Consider the following 14,966-nt stretch of genomic DNA (forward strand, 5'->3'; position numbering starts at 1 on the left):
AAGAATGAACTGGAGAGCAGAGAGATCGGTACCTTCAGAAACTCAACTAAATGCTTTGAAATCTCTCCACAAAGATTTTCTGAACTGTCAAATTCCCCCAAAAAACACGAGCTTCCTTTGAGAGTGAGAGTGAGACTGAGCCTTGACACAAACAAACCAGGTTCACAAATAGATCTTGATCAACTAGGTGAATGGGCTGAGGATTGGCAGATGGAATTTGATTTGGATAAATGCGAGGTATTGCATTTTGGTTAAAACGAACAAGGGCAGGACATATACAATTAATGGTAGGGCCCTGGATAATGTTCTTAAAAAGAGAGACCTAGAGGTTCAGGTGCATAACTCTTGGAAATTTGTATCCCAGATAGACAGGGTGGGTAAGAATACGTTTATCATGCTTGCCCTCATTGCTCTGACCTTCATGTTGAGGTTGTACATTGATGAGGCCTTGTCTGGAGTACTGTGGGCAGTTCTGATTGCCCTGCTACAAGAAGGATACTTTAAACTGGAGAGTATTCAGAAAAGATTCACCAGGACATTGGTGGGAATGGAGGGTTTGAATTATAAAAATAGGCTGAAAATGGTGGGACTTTGTTCACTGGGGCATAGAAGATTGATGGGTGACTTTATCGAGGTTTATAAAACCATAAGGGGCATAGACAGATAAGGCGAAGAGCAAGATCTTTTCCTTAGAGTGAGGCACTTTAAAAGTAGGGTGCACATTATTACGATGAGAGGAGAAATTTTGTAAGAGGACATGAGAACATATAACTGTACAGCATAGGAACATTGTTGTGTCAAACACGACACCAAATTAAACAAATTCCTTCTGCCTGCACTTGGTCCATATCCCTCCTCTCCTTGCATATTCATGTGCTTATCTAAAAGCCCCTTAAACACACTTATTGTATCTGCCTCCACCACCACCCTTGGCAGTACATTCCAGACTCCTACCATTCTCTGTGTAAAAGACGTGCCCCTCACATATCCTTTGAACTTTTTCCCCCTCTCACCTTAAATGTATGATCCCTAGTAATAGATATTTCAATTCTGGGAAAAGATTCTGATCGTTAACCCTGTCTGTGCATCTCATCGTTTTATGGACTTTGATTAAGTCTCCAATCAGCCTCCGCTGCTCAAGAGAAAACAACTCGAGTTTCTCTAGCCTGTTTTTATAGCTCATGGCCTCTAACCTCTAACCAGCCTGGTAAATTTCTTCTGCACCCTGTCTAAAGCCTCCACATCCTTCCTGTAATGTGGCAACCAGAATTGAATGCAATACTCTTAAGTGTGGCCTAACAAACATCTTATAAAGCTGCAACATGACATCCTGAGTCTTGCACTCAATTCCCCCTGACCACTGAAGGTAAGCTTGCCATATGCCTTCTTTACCACCCTACTTACTTGCATGGCCACTTTCAGGGAAGTATGGACTTGAACCCCAAGATCGTTCTGTACATCAATGCTGTTCACAATCCTGCCATTAACTGTATACTTTACCTTAACACTTGATCTTCCAAACTGCAGCAACTCCCACTTACCCAGATTAAACTCCATGCGCCATTTCTCTGTCCATAACTGCAACTGATCTGTATCTCTTCGTGTCCTTTGACAATCATTTACACTATCCACATCTCCACCAATCTTTGTATTGTCTACAAACTTACTAACCCATTCACTGTATGTTCATCTCAGTCTTTTAAATATATCACAAACAGCAGAGGTCCCAGTGCAGATCCCTGTGGAACATCACTAGTCACGGACCTTGAGTGTGAAAATCATCTTCCCACCACTACTGCTATGGGCAAGCCAATTCTGAATCCAGGCAGCCAAGTCACCAGGGATCCTGTGCATCTTGATCTTCTGGATGAGCCTACAATGGGGGACCTTACTGAAAGTCTTACTAGGATCCACATAGACAACATCCACGGCTCCACCCTCATTGATCACCTTTGTCACCGCCTTAAAAAACTCCATCAAGTTAGTAAGACATGACCAGCCCTCCACAAAGCCATGTTGACTGTCCCTATTAGTTCCGAATTTAGATCCTATCCCAAAGAATTTTCTCCAATAGCTTCCCAACCACCGACGTGAGACTCACTGGTCTATAGTTTCCTGGATTATCCCTCTTCCCCTTCTTGAACAGTGGAACAACATCAGCTACTCTCCAGTCAACCAGGACGTTTCCAATGGCTTGTGAGGTTAAAATGATCTTGGTCAAGGTCACAGCAATTGTGCCTCTCTCAATAACATGGTGTGGATACATCGGGCCCTGAGGACTTAGCCACCTTAATGCTCTTCAAAAGACTCAACACCACTTCTTTCTTGATCTCACATCCGAGAATGTTGCATGGAGATGAAAAGGTTATGAGGGTACATTTGATAGGCTATGTTTGCTTTGCTGGGAGCAGAGGAGGCTCATTGGGGATAGGCATAGGATTATGAAAGGCACAGACAGGGCAGAATGTGAGAATCTTTCCCCATTTTAGACTTGTCTGAGACCAGACGGCATTCGTATAAGGTGAGAAATAAATGGTTTGGAGGGGATTAAATAACTATTCACCCAGGGTTTGTACAAATATAAGAATGTGCTCCATCTTTGTACCCTCTTCCAGCCACGATAGTTCTCATCAGCTCTATTCCATCCACTGGATGGTACAACCCTCCCTGTAAGTGTATGCATCAGGAAATTAGAGGGCTGTGTGTCAAGAATAGTGCACATATTATTGGGGAACCTCATTCTATACATAGATCATCCAGACTGAACACATTTTCAGAAATAAGCCATTAGTTGAGTCCAATAGGATTTCCCTTTTCTTTTTTCCCTTCTGTTTTCCCATTCTGTTGTCTTCAATATACTTTTAACCACTATTTTCTGACATTTGTTTGTTGCTTATGTCCAATTTCAATTAAACCTTTTGTCCCTTCATGTTCTTTTCTGCCATCTTGAACTACATTAAGATGAGAGAGTAAAGATATAAAAGGGACCTAAGGGGCAACTTTTCACGAAGAGAGAGTGGTATGTGTATGGAATCAGCTGCCAAACGAAGTGGTGGAGGCCGGGACAATTACAACATGTAAAAAAGCATCTGGATGTGGACATGAATAGGAAGGGTTTCGGTGGACATGAGCTAGATGCTGCCAAATGGAATAAGATTAATTTAGGATATCTGGTTGGCATGGATGAGTTGGACCAAAGGGTCTATTTCCGTGCTGTGTGACTCCATGACTCGACATGATTTTGCATCGCCAGACTGCATTTGGAATATCGTGCGTAGTTCTGGACATCTTATTTCAGGAAGGATGTTAAAGCGCTGGAAACAGTGCAAAATGAATTTACTACAATGGTAATACAAATGAGGGAGTTTAAAACACAAGGAAAGATTAGAGAAACTGGGCTTAATTGCCTTGGAGAACATTAACTTTGATCTTACTTCAGTGTTCAAAATTATGAATGCTTTTAACAGGGTAAGAAGGATAAACAGGGTAAAAGAAGGTAAAATTCCACGAGCCGGCATGTCAGTAACTAGGGGTCACAACTTCAAGGCTGACAGCAAGAGAGCTAGGAATGAGGTGAGGAGAAATTTCTGTACTCCGAGTTGTTAGGATTTGGAATATGCTCCGTGGGAGAGGTAGAGGTGGATTCAGTATGAGCTTTAAAAGCAGAAAAGAGCTCATATATATTTGAAAATGATAGATTCAGAGAGGTCCGGAGATAGGGCTGGAGAATGGGATTAGCTGGGTTGCTTTTTCAGGAGCCAGTACAGACATGATGGTTCAAATGGTCTCCTTCTGTGCCATAAAATTCTATGATTCTACTGTTCAGATGTTAGGTGGATTAGCCAAGCTAAATTGCCTATAGTGTTCAGGGATGTGTAGGTTGGGTAGATTAGCCATGGGAAAGGGTAGGGGGGGATGAGTCTGGGTGGGGTGCTCTTCGGTGAGTTGGTGTGAATGTTTTGGGTTGAATGGCCTGTTTCCACATTGTAGGGATTCTATGATGAAATAATGGAAAGTATGAGGGCATGTCCTTAGTAACTGCAACAAACTCCATCCATCTCCCCGTAAACTGTCTCAATCTGAATCACACTGGTCACAACCATGATGAAACATTTCCCACCAAACTGAAAAAAAATCGCAAGAACTGTGGATGCTGTAAAGTACGAATAAAAGCAGAAGTTGCTGGGAAAGCTCAGCAGGTTTCAGAACTTTCAGTTCTGAGGAAGGGTCACCGGACCGGAAACATTAACTCTGATTTTCTCTTCACAGATGCTGCCAGACCTGCTGAGCTTTTCCACCAACTTCTGTTTTCGTCCCACCAAACTGAGTTCCCAACCACATTTCCCCGTCATCGAGGCCACCTACATCTACCTCTGTAAAATCATCCAACTCCACCCGAGTCTCAGCTCATCTGCTGCTCAAACTCTCATCCATTTCTTTGTAACCCCACATGGCTGAACTATACTGACATACTCTGTGCTGATCTCCCACAACAATAATGTAATCCTGTAATCCTAATCTCATCCAAAACTCTGCTCCCCATTTGCTTATTTGCACCAAGTCTTCTCCCATCAACCTGCGGTGCTCCCTAATCAGCGAAGGCTTCGAGTTAAAATGGACCAAAGTTTTAAAATAGAAACAGAAATCTCTTGAGAATCTCAGCTGGCATGGCAGCATCTGAGGAGAGTTCATATTTTAGGCCCAATCCCCCTTCTTCAGAAAGGATTTTGATTCAGACCTTCAGCATCCACAGCTCTTTGATTTATTTTACCACTCCTGATTTCTACACCTGAAATGTTAGATCTGCTTTGTCTTCACTAGTGCTGCAAGACTTGTTGAGTTTCTCTAGAATTTCTCTTTTTGTTTCTGTTTCCTTTGCTGATTGTGATCATCTTCCAGGCACATAGCCTTTGATTTCTCACCCATAGTGTCATTGATGGGCAGCAGTAGACACAACATTTTAAAGCTGTCAACAGGAGTAAGAAGGAAATACAAAACCACACAAGAATACACCCAGTATAAGACTCAAAGAAAGTCAGGCAATTGCAAAGAGAGGTGATCAGATGAAACAGAAGAACAAGTGGACATGGATTCAGATCCACAGTGAAGGAGCCACACCAACTCCAGAGCCATGGAAACTCTCAGAGAAAGAGCAGACCAATGGTCAAAACGACTCACCTCTGAAGCTACTTAATTTCTTGATTTGAAAATCTCCTGTTGAAACTTGCAACTGGAAAGATATAAGAAGCACTGCAGTCAGAGAGAAATCTGACAGTTGAGGAAATATCCAAAAGCAAGTGATAGCTCTGTGTAGCCCCCTTGAACATTCTGTAAAAGAAATTTATAAATTCATTCACTGCGCACCAGGAATAAATGTTCGGAAGAAATAAACTGTTCTCTTGAATTGACTATGCTGTTTTTAAAAATCTATCACGGTCAGTCTCGAATAGAAATTCAAGTCATCCCCTGCTCCTACCCAGGATGACCATGCATACTCTGCACTGCGCATTACCCCTCAGTCTCTCAATACAAGAGTAATGTCTACTGAGGGTCATGAGTTTCTGTTCTAGTTCTTTTGGTGACTGAATGAAGCCATTGGACACATGATATTCCGTGAGGTCGTGGGATGCAGAGAGCAGGATCTGTGTCCTCCTTCCATCTGTGCCACTGCTCTGCTTCACCAATAAGACACTGGGCCTGAAAAATAAAGAGAGCTTGATGGATGCGTTGGCTCCATTCTGAACAAAGGGCAGCAAGCTCCTCCCAGTCATTCTAAGATTAATATTAGAGAGGCAACTTCCAAGTGACCTGTGAAATTCGAACAGATTGGACAGCGTTAATGGAGGAAGAATGTTCTTAATGGTGAAGGGGTCCAGAACTAAGGGTCACTATCTAAGGAGACAGGGTAAACCACTGGGGACACAGATAAATAGAAATATATTTGCCCAAGGGTGGAATTCGCACTCTCAGAAAACAGTCAAAGCCAGAGCATCAAATTAAGAATTGAGTAATTAAAACAGAAATGCTGGGCTAGGCAATGTGTTCTACCTGTATGATGTGGGAGCTGGAGGACCGCATTGTGGTTCACATTGACCACATCTGTAATAAGTGTTAGTTGTTTGAGGCACTGTGACTCAGAGTTGATGAGCTGCAGTCTGAGCTTCGAACACTGCAACTCATTAGGGAGAGAGAGAGTTACCTGGAAGCTGTGTTTCAGAAGGCAGTGAAAAATTTGGTCAGCAGTCGGGGATGGGAGAATGTGACTCCAATGAGGCAAGTAGAGAATCCAGGAGGTAGTGCTTAGGGAGCGTTGGCCCTTGAGCGTATCTAACAGGTTTGAGATTCTTGCTCCCTCTGTGGCTCAGAGTGTGGCCTGTAGAGAGGATGAGCAAACTGACCACAGCATTGTGGTACAGGGAGACATTCCAGAAGGAGGAGGAAAGAGAAGTGTAGTTGTAATCAGGATAGTACAGTCAGGGAATAGACACTGTCATCTGTGGCAGAGATTGAGAATTCTGAAGGCCGCCTGGTGCCTGCTGGGTTTGGGATATCTCATCAGGACTGCAGAGGAACTTAGAGTAGGAGGGGAAAAATCCAGTTTTCATGGTTCACATAGGTTTCCAACAGTATAGATATAAAGAGGAAAGAGATTCTGACAAGGGGACATGAGCAGCTGATTTGAAAAGCAGAATCAAAAACATGGTAATTTCTGGGTTAGTACCTGAGCCATGAGCTTTTTGTTGCAGTGTCAACAAGATGAAAGAAATGAGCACATGGCTCAAGGATTGGTGTGAGAGAAACGGGTCAGAATTCGTGGCACATTGGCACCAGTTGTGGGGAAGAAAGGAACTGTTTTGATGGAATGGCCATACCTGACTCATGCTGTGACCAGAGTCCTGGTGAGTCATATAACTATGGTTGTGGATAGGGCTTTAAACTAAATAGTGGAGGGTAAGTTCAGCTGCATAGAAAATTATGAAAAAGTTAAAGGAGGGGAGGGCACAGTAGAGTTTATTAAAATTTCCAGAACAATTAATAGGACGGAGTGTTCAGGAAGTGTCAGGAATCAAACTTTAGGCACAGTAGATATGGGGACAACTATGAGAAAGGGGGCTGGGGGGATGTCTACAGAGGACTTAGGATATTGTACTTAAATGCACACAGTATATGAAACAAGCTAAATAATCGCAGAATAAAGTTGACAGGCGCAATGTTGTGGGTGTCACAAAGATGTGGCTGCGAGGATATCAGAGCTGGGAGCTAAATATTCAAAGATACCTGTGTTTTCGAAAGGATAGGCCAATGGACAGGGATGTGGTGTTGTCTTGCCAGTTAGAAATGAAATTGAATCAATGGCAAGAAGTAATATACAGTTGGAAGGGACAGAATCTGTGTGCGTCAAGTTGAGGAACATGTGAAAACAGGCCTCCTAGCAGTGTTTGGGATTTGCGGCAGAAAATCAAGTGATAGAAAAGGTATGTAACAAAGGCACTATGGCAAAAGTGTCGATATGTAGGTGCACTGGGAAAATCAGATTGGTAGTATTTCTCAAGAAAAGGAATGTCTACGAGATGGCTTTTGGGAATAGAGCCCAATAGGGAACAGGCATTTCTGGGTTTGGTGATGTAAAATGAATCACAGTGTGGAAGCTGGCCATTTGGCCCATCAAGTCCACACTAACTCTCCAAGGAGCATCCCAACACACCCTACCCTCTAATATTGCATTTCCAATGGCTAATCCACCTAGCCTGCACATCCCTAGACATTATCGGCAATCCAGGATGGCCAATTCACCTAACCTGCACATCTTTATACTGTGGGAGGAAACCAGACCACCCAGAGGAAACTCACACAGACACGGAGAAAGTGCAAATTCCACACAGACAGTTAACTGAGAGTGGAATCGAACCCGGTTCCCCAGCATTGTGAGGTAGAAATGCTAACCACTGAACTACTGTGCCACCCTTAATGAGACAGACACTGCCAGGGGCTCTTCATCTTAAGCTCCCTAATAATCAGTGACCATAATATTCACACTGCAGTTTGAGAGGGAGAAGATTGAATTAGATGTAACAGTACTACAATTGAGTAAAGGTAACTACAGTGACATGAGGGATCAGCTGGCTAGAGTTGATTGGAAGGGAAGCCTAGCAAGGAAGACATCGGACCAGGGGTATCTGGAGATAATTCGGGAAGCACAGGCAAAATTCATTGCAAAGAAGAAGAAACATGCTCAGAGTAGGATGAGGCAACTGTGGCTGACAAAGGAATTCAGGGTTAGCATAAAAGCAAAATGAAAAGCATATAATGCCAGTATTCACAGTGGAAGATACCATTAGCATACCATAACTTCAAGAAAGTCAGGGGACAGATGTGAGTGTCATGGCCATCATGAAGGAGAAGGTACTCAGAAAACTGAAAGGTCTGAAGGTCGATAAATCACTCCAGATGGAATACTGTCCGAAGTTCTGAAGGAGATTGCTGTGGCATTGGTGGCGATCATTCAGGAATCATTGGAGTCAGGGAGGATCCCAGAGAGCTGGAAAATGGCTGATGGAGCACCCCTGTTTAAGTAACGAAGAATCTATAGGCCAATTAGCCAGTCTTCAATCATTGGTATGAATTTAGAGTCCATTATTAAGGATGAGATTGTGGATTATTCGGAAGTGCATGATAAAATAGGGTTGAGTCAGCATGGCTTTGTCAAGGCCAAGTCATGCCTGACAAATCAAAAATAAATTCTTTAAGGAGTAATAATCAAGTTAGACAAAAGAAAACCAGCAGATGTGATCTACCTGGATTTCCAGAAGGCCTTTGACAAAGTTCCCCACATGAAATATGCTAAACCAGATAAGAGTCCATGGTAAGCCCAGGCAAGTTAGTGGCATGGAAAAGAATTGGCTGACTGGAGTTTTTGGTTGTTTCACCAAGCTGACTGGTTTCCGTGCAAACATTTTGTCTCCCTTCTCAGTCACCGAGAAACGTTTGCATGAAAACCAATCAGCTCGGTGAATCAACCAACAACTCCAACCGCTACCCAAGCTACAGATCTCCATCAAAACATTAGACTGGCTGACTGGCAAAGGCAGACAGTAGGGATAAAGGGGTCTTTTTCAGGATGGCAGCTGGTGACAAGTGGAGTTCCGCAGGTCCATTTTGCGACAATAACTGTTCACGTTATACATTAACGATCTGAGCAAAGGAACTGAGGCCACTGGTGCCAAGTTTACAGATGACATGATGATTGTTAGAGGGATGGGTACGGGTGACAAAGTGGGGAAGTTGCAGAAAGATGTAGAAAGGCAAGGAAAATGGGCAAACAAGTGGCAAATGGCACGTGGTTCCTAGATTGTTGCAATTGGTAATGGTCTTGGTGATTCAGTTGCAACTGGTTTGGACAATGAGTAGCTGATCAAATTGGCTTCAACACCCTTGGTTTGGAAAGTCGAACATTGTTAATGAATCTGCTATATAATCTCAAACACGGTGGCTCAGTGGTGAGCACTGCTGCCTTACAGTGCTAGGGACCTGGATTTGATCCCAACCTTGGTCGACTGGTGATGTGAAGTTTGCACATTCTGCCCATGGTTTGCGTGCGTCCCCGCTGGGTGCTCCGCTTTCCTCCCACAGTCCAAAGATAGGCAAGTTAGGTTGATTGGCCATGCTAAATTACCCATAGAGTTCAGGGATGTGACGACTAGATGCATTAGCCATGGGAAATGCAGGGTTAAAGGGATAGGACAGGATAAGGTGGGAGTTGGGTCTGGGCAGGATGATCTTCAAGGGGTTGATGTGGACTTGTTGGGCTGAATGGCCTGTTTTCACACTTGTACAGAATCACAAGGGATTCTGTAACATAGATAGTAGGAACTGCAGATGCTGGAGAATCTGAGATAACAAGGTGTAGAGCTGGATGAACACAGCAAGCCAAGCAGCATCAGAGGAGCAGGAAAGCTGACATTTCGGGCCTAGACCCTTCTTCAGAAAAAAGATTTATAACATGCCTGGTGTTGTCCTTAATCCTACCTACCAAGGACATTTCATGGCCCCTTCTGATTTCTTTTCAAGTTCTTTTCTGTTCCCTTTATACACCAAGGGCCTTGTCTAATTGTTGTTTCTGAAACATTATGTTCTATTTCACTAGGCGTACAACATCGCTCGTCATCCAAGGGTCCAGAATCTTGTCAGCCTGATCGTTCATCCTCAGAGGTATATGCTTGCCTTGAACTCTGATCAATTGGGCTTTCAAAGACTCCAACATGTCAGGTGTGGATTTACTCTCAAACGGCCATCCCAAATATAATTTCTCCAGTTAGAATCACAGAGTTTCATTGGTCTACAGCATGGAAATAGGCCCTTCGGCCCAACTCATCCATGCTGATCAGGTTTCCCAAACTGGTCCCATTTGCCTGCATTTAAACCTCGAAAGCTTTACAACCCATGTACTTGCCCAAACATCTTTTAAATGTTAATTTACCCATCTCTGTCAGTTCCTCTGGCAGCTCATTACATAGATGCACCATCTCTGTGTGAATAAATTGTCTCTCAGGTCCCCCTTAAATCCTTCCACTCTCTCCTTAAACCTATGTCCTCTAGTTTTAGATTCCACTGCCATGGCTATTCACCTTATCTATCAGCCTCGTAAATATGTAAACCTCTCTAAAGTCACCACCCAGCCTCGGAAGCAATCAGGAAAGAAATCCCACTTTATCCAACTTCTCTTTATAACTCAAAGCCTCAAGTCTCTGTAACATTCTTGCACCCTTTCCAGGTTAATAACATCCTTCTTACAGCTGAGTGGCCGGAAATATATGCAGTACTCCAAATGTGGCCTCACAAATGTCTTGTACAGATATAAAATGACATCCCAACTGCTGTACAAAGAAACTTTACAGTAGCCCGCCTTCTAAATGACTGACTCTTATTTCAAACTATTTAGTGTATTTTATTCTAAAGCTGGAGCGAGCAAGGCATGAGCTGGAAAGGGTAATAGGGTCTGGAGAGTATCTGTGAGGATGTCAGCCGAGAGGGGGGCAGATGCTTGCCTCTTGTGCAGAAAGAACAAACAAAGAACAAAGAAAATTACAGCACAGGAACAGGCCCTTCAGCCCTCCAAGCCTGCGCCGATCCAGATCCTCTATCTAAACCTGTCACCTATTTTCCATGGATCTGTATCCCTCTGCTCCCTGCCCATTCATGTAATCTAGACAGATACATCTTAAATGACGCTATCATGCCTGCCTCTGCCACCTCCGCTGGCAACGTGTTCCAGGCACCCACCATCCTCTGTGTAAAGAACTTTCCACACATACCTCCCTTAAACTTTTCCCCTCTCACCTTGAAATCATGACCCCTAGTAACTGAGTCCCCCACTCTGGGAAAAAGCTTCTTGCTATCTATACCTCTCATGATTTTGTAGACCTCAATCTTGTCCCCCCTCAACCTCCGTCTTTCCAATGTAAATAATCCTAATCTACTCAACCTCTCTTCATAGCTGGCACCCTCCATACCAGGCAACATCCTGGTGAAACTCCTCTGCACCCTCTCCAAAGCATCCACATCCTTTTGGTAATGTGGCAACCAGAATTGTACGCAGTATTTCAAATGTGGTCGAACCAAAGTCCTATACAACTGCAACATGACCTGCCAACTCTTGTACTCAATACCCCGTGAAAGCATGCCGTATGCCTTCTTGACTGCTCTATCGACCTGTGTGGCCACCTTCAGGGTACAATGGACCTGAACATCCAGATCTCCCTGTACATCAATTTTTCCCAGGGCTTTTCCATTTACCGTATAGTTCGCTCTTGAATTGGATCTTCCAAAATGTATCACCTCACATTTGCCTGGATTGAACTCCAATTGCCATTTCTCCACCCAACTCTCCAATCTATCTATATTCTGCTGCATTCTCTGACAGTCGCCTTCACTATCTGCTACTCCACCAATCTTAGTGTCATCTGCAAACTTGCTAATCAGACCATCTATAGCTTCCTTCAGATCATTTATGTTTATCACAAACGACAGTGGTCCCAACACGGATCCCTGTGGAACACTGGTCACTGTTCTCCATTTTGAGAAACTCCCTTACACTACAATTCTCTGTCTCCTGTTGCCCAGCCAGGGTCTCTATCCATCTAGTTAGTACACCCTGGACCCCGGAGAGACACTTTGGACTCCTTGAACAAAGCAAGGAAGTTTTTATTTTAACCCCCTGGGTTGTACCTGTGCCAGAGGGATTCGACGGGGTCAGTGTGAGGGGGCTTTAATTTAATTATTTTCAAAGAAGAAGAAACTTTATCCCTGCCCTGGGAGTGTTCAATGGGGTTGGAGCTGAGGGGATTTAAATTTTAGTTTACTTTGAGGTTGAATGAGTAGAAGAAACTTTACTCTGTATCGAGTGTTGTCCCTACTCCCGGAGTGTTGGTGAGGACAGAAACAAGGGTAGGATAAGGCAGTTCATATACAGTCTCTGCACAAGTGCCGACAACAACACTGGGAACACCACACCAGCTTTGCCCGGAGACTCTAGGTCCAATTAGTCCATGTTTTCAACAGCATGACCTGTACCTCTCTTATTGATGCACAATGGAAGAACTGGGTCCACACCCTTGTCTCCCATGCCTCAGAAAGGGGGAGGGATGCATGTCTGAAATTTGACCCCTCTGAAGCCTCCTGGTAATGAGGCTTGGGTTGTCCGCAAATTAATTGCTGTACGGGAGAGGGACTTGAGGATACAACAGCTATCGGGAAAGCCAGGCTGCATGAGTGCGATCCAGACTTCTTATAGGCCCCCTCTGACTTGGAGGAATTGCTGTACGGGAGAGGGACTTGAGGATACAACAGCTATCGGGAAAGCCAGGCTGCATGAGTGCGATCCAGACTTCTTATCGGCCCCCTCTGACTTGGAGGAATGAAACAAGGGGCAAAAATGCACCAAGGCTTCCCAGACAGACTACCCCTCTGTACAAGTCCCCCACCCCCAGAAGAGGGGAACTCCCACAAATGATTCCCAAACCTGATCTGTGTGAGAGCTGTGGCCAAAGTGCCCATTTCATTCGGGAATGTTGAGCTCCTAAAATTCCAACCTGGCATTGGGAAGTTTGGGGAAAAAAGAGTCAACATCCAGGGTACTATCCTGGCAGCAAGAGCTGGAACAAAAACACGCCATGGCTTATATGATGGGGATGACAGGGGCAACCCCGTAATGGCAATAGTTTTAAAGGTTCCCAGCCACAAGTGCACAACCTGCCATCTACATAGGGGGCATATTTATTCTATTGTCCTGTTTTTATTTACAAAAAGTAGGTGGGGGGACATGAATGGGTAACAATTGGAATGATTTGATAATTTTAAAATGTTATGCAGAATAGGTTGTCAGATATGAGACCAAGACATTTACAGAAACTGCTCGTGTTTTTTTTAGGGCACTGGAGCGGATACTCCAAGACAGTGCGTCAACCTGTACGGAGTGTTTATTGTGTGTTAGATATTATTGTAATGACTGTATCCAAAACTGTAGCGCGGGCACAAGGGAAAACAATGTGCCCAAGACACCCATGGTACAACCCACCAGACGTCACGGTAAGTATAGATGGGACCCCCACCAGCAGTTAATAGATCAAAGTGAAGGGAACTCTTTAATGATCCGGCCACAACATATGGGGCAGAGGTGTCACACGGTTAATACCCTTGATTTGGCTAATTTGGAAAATAAACTCAGAATCTTAACCCAACAAGTCAAGTGAGCCCCAGAAGGACAAAATACAGACACTCAACTAGACACCATGGGACAACCATGGAGAAGCCACTGCTTCGTGACCATACTAGAAGTTCACGCCAAGATGATAAACCAGATCATCCAGGGCAAAATCAGGGATGATCAGCAGAACCGCACCCCTGTGCAGCAGCTACAGAAGCTGGATGATTGAACAGCTGAGGGAGGACCTCCGGCAGGCTAGCCAAGGCAAAGACCCATCCTGGAACAGTAATGTTTGCTGTCTGACTCTGACTCTATGAACAGCTCGAACATTTGTTCCAGGAGAGAACCCACACTAACATCTCTAGCTGTCAGTTGGGCCAGCTCACTAAGGTGTGGTATAATGACAACTGTAAGGATGCTCACAGTCAGGTGCTGGGCTTGATGCTCAGGATTTTAATTATCATTTGTTACAAAGTTGGGTTGAGGACCTATGAAGTCAAAACTATTAGAATTATAAAAAAATGGTAGTTGGATGAATTAACTATGACGCCCTCCCATATGCTGCGGAAAGACTGGGGACATGGATAGGAATACTTTTTAAGTAAATATGAATTAACAGGCCCTATCATTGTGCCCCTCACCTGTCATCCATGAATTTGCTTCCTGTCATATCTAGTTGCGGTCCTGATTGCAGTCACTTTGATAAACCTCAGGATATTGCCATTTAAGATTGCATGCTGCGAAAGACAGATATCCCAAGAGACTGGCACGCTTACGATAATTAATACAGTGCACGCACACAGGGGCTTTAAGGTAAATGGAACTTACTGTCACTTCTGTTTGTTGATTATTCAATGTTGTCTATGCACTATATTCTTGTATGGATTGTCATATCAGGAATTTTTTTCTTGTGCATACAAAATTATGATAAGCTTCACCAATGTACGTAGTGGCTTCTACATGAACAAGTCGGCTCCCCGACAACAAACATAAACAACTTTTATCATTCGGTTTGAACTTCATTTGCATCAGCTTTTTCTACTCAGAAGAGGGGAATGTAGCAGCCTCCTGGTCTTATCCACTGAACAAAGGGCAGCCCAGACCGAAAGGCACCGGGTCCTACTGCACAAAGAAACTGGAGTGTAACATACCATCAAAATGATTGACTCTTGTTTCAAACTATTAAGCGTATCTCCCTGATTGGTCAGAACTACACAAAGTTCCAGAAAACCATCTAAAAGGTACAAAAACAGAGTTCACCAGC

At 43.9% G+C, this 14,966-nt stretch overlaps 1 long non-coding RNA gene across 1 annotated transcript in view; it reads left to right on the forward strand.

Annotated features, from left to right (window-relative positions):
* LOC125487599 overlaps positions 1-14,512 on the forward strand; it is a 43,108-nt gene extending 28,596 nt beyond the window's left edge. The window contains exons 2-3 of the long non-coding RNA XR_007265969.1: positions 10,145-10,209; positions 13,427-14,512. This is a non-coding gene — a long non-coding RNA (uncharacterized LOC125487599). The remainder of the gene's footprint in view (positions 1-10,144; positions 10,210-13,426) is intronic.
* The last annotated feature ends 454 nt before the right edge of the window (positions 14,513-14,966 follow it).

Source organism: Rhincodon typus, chromosome 42 (assembly GCF_021869965.1).
Source record: "Rhincodon typus isolate 14 chromosome 42, sRhiTyp1.1, whole genome shotgun sequence".
Taxonomy (NCBI): domain Eukaryota; kingdom Metazoa; phylum Chordata; class Chondrichthyes; order Orectolobiformes; family Rhincodontidae; genus Rhincodon; species Rhincodon typus.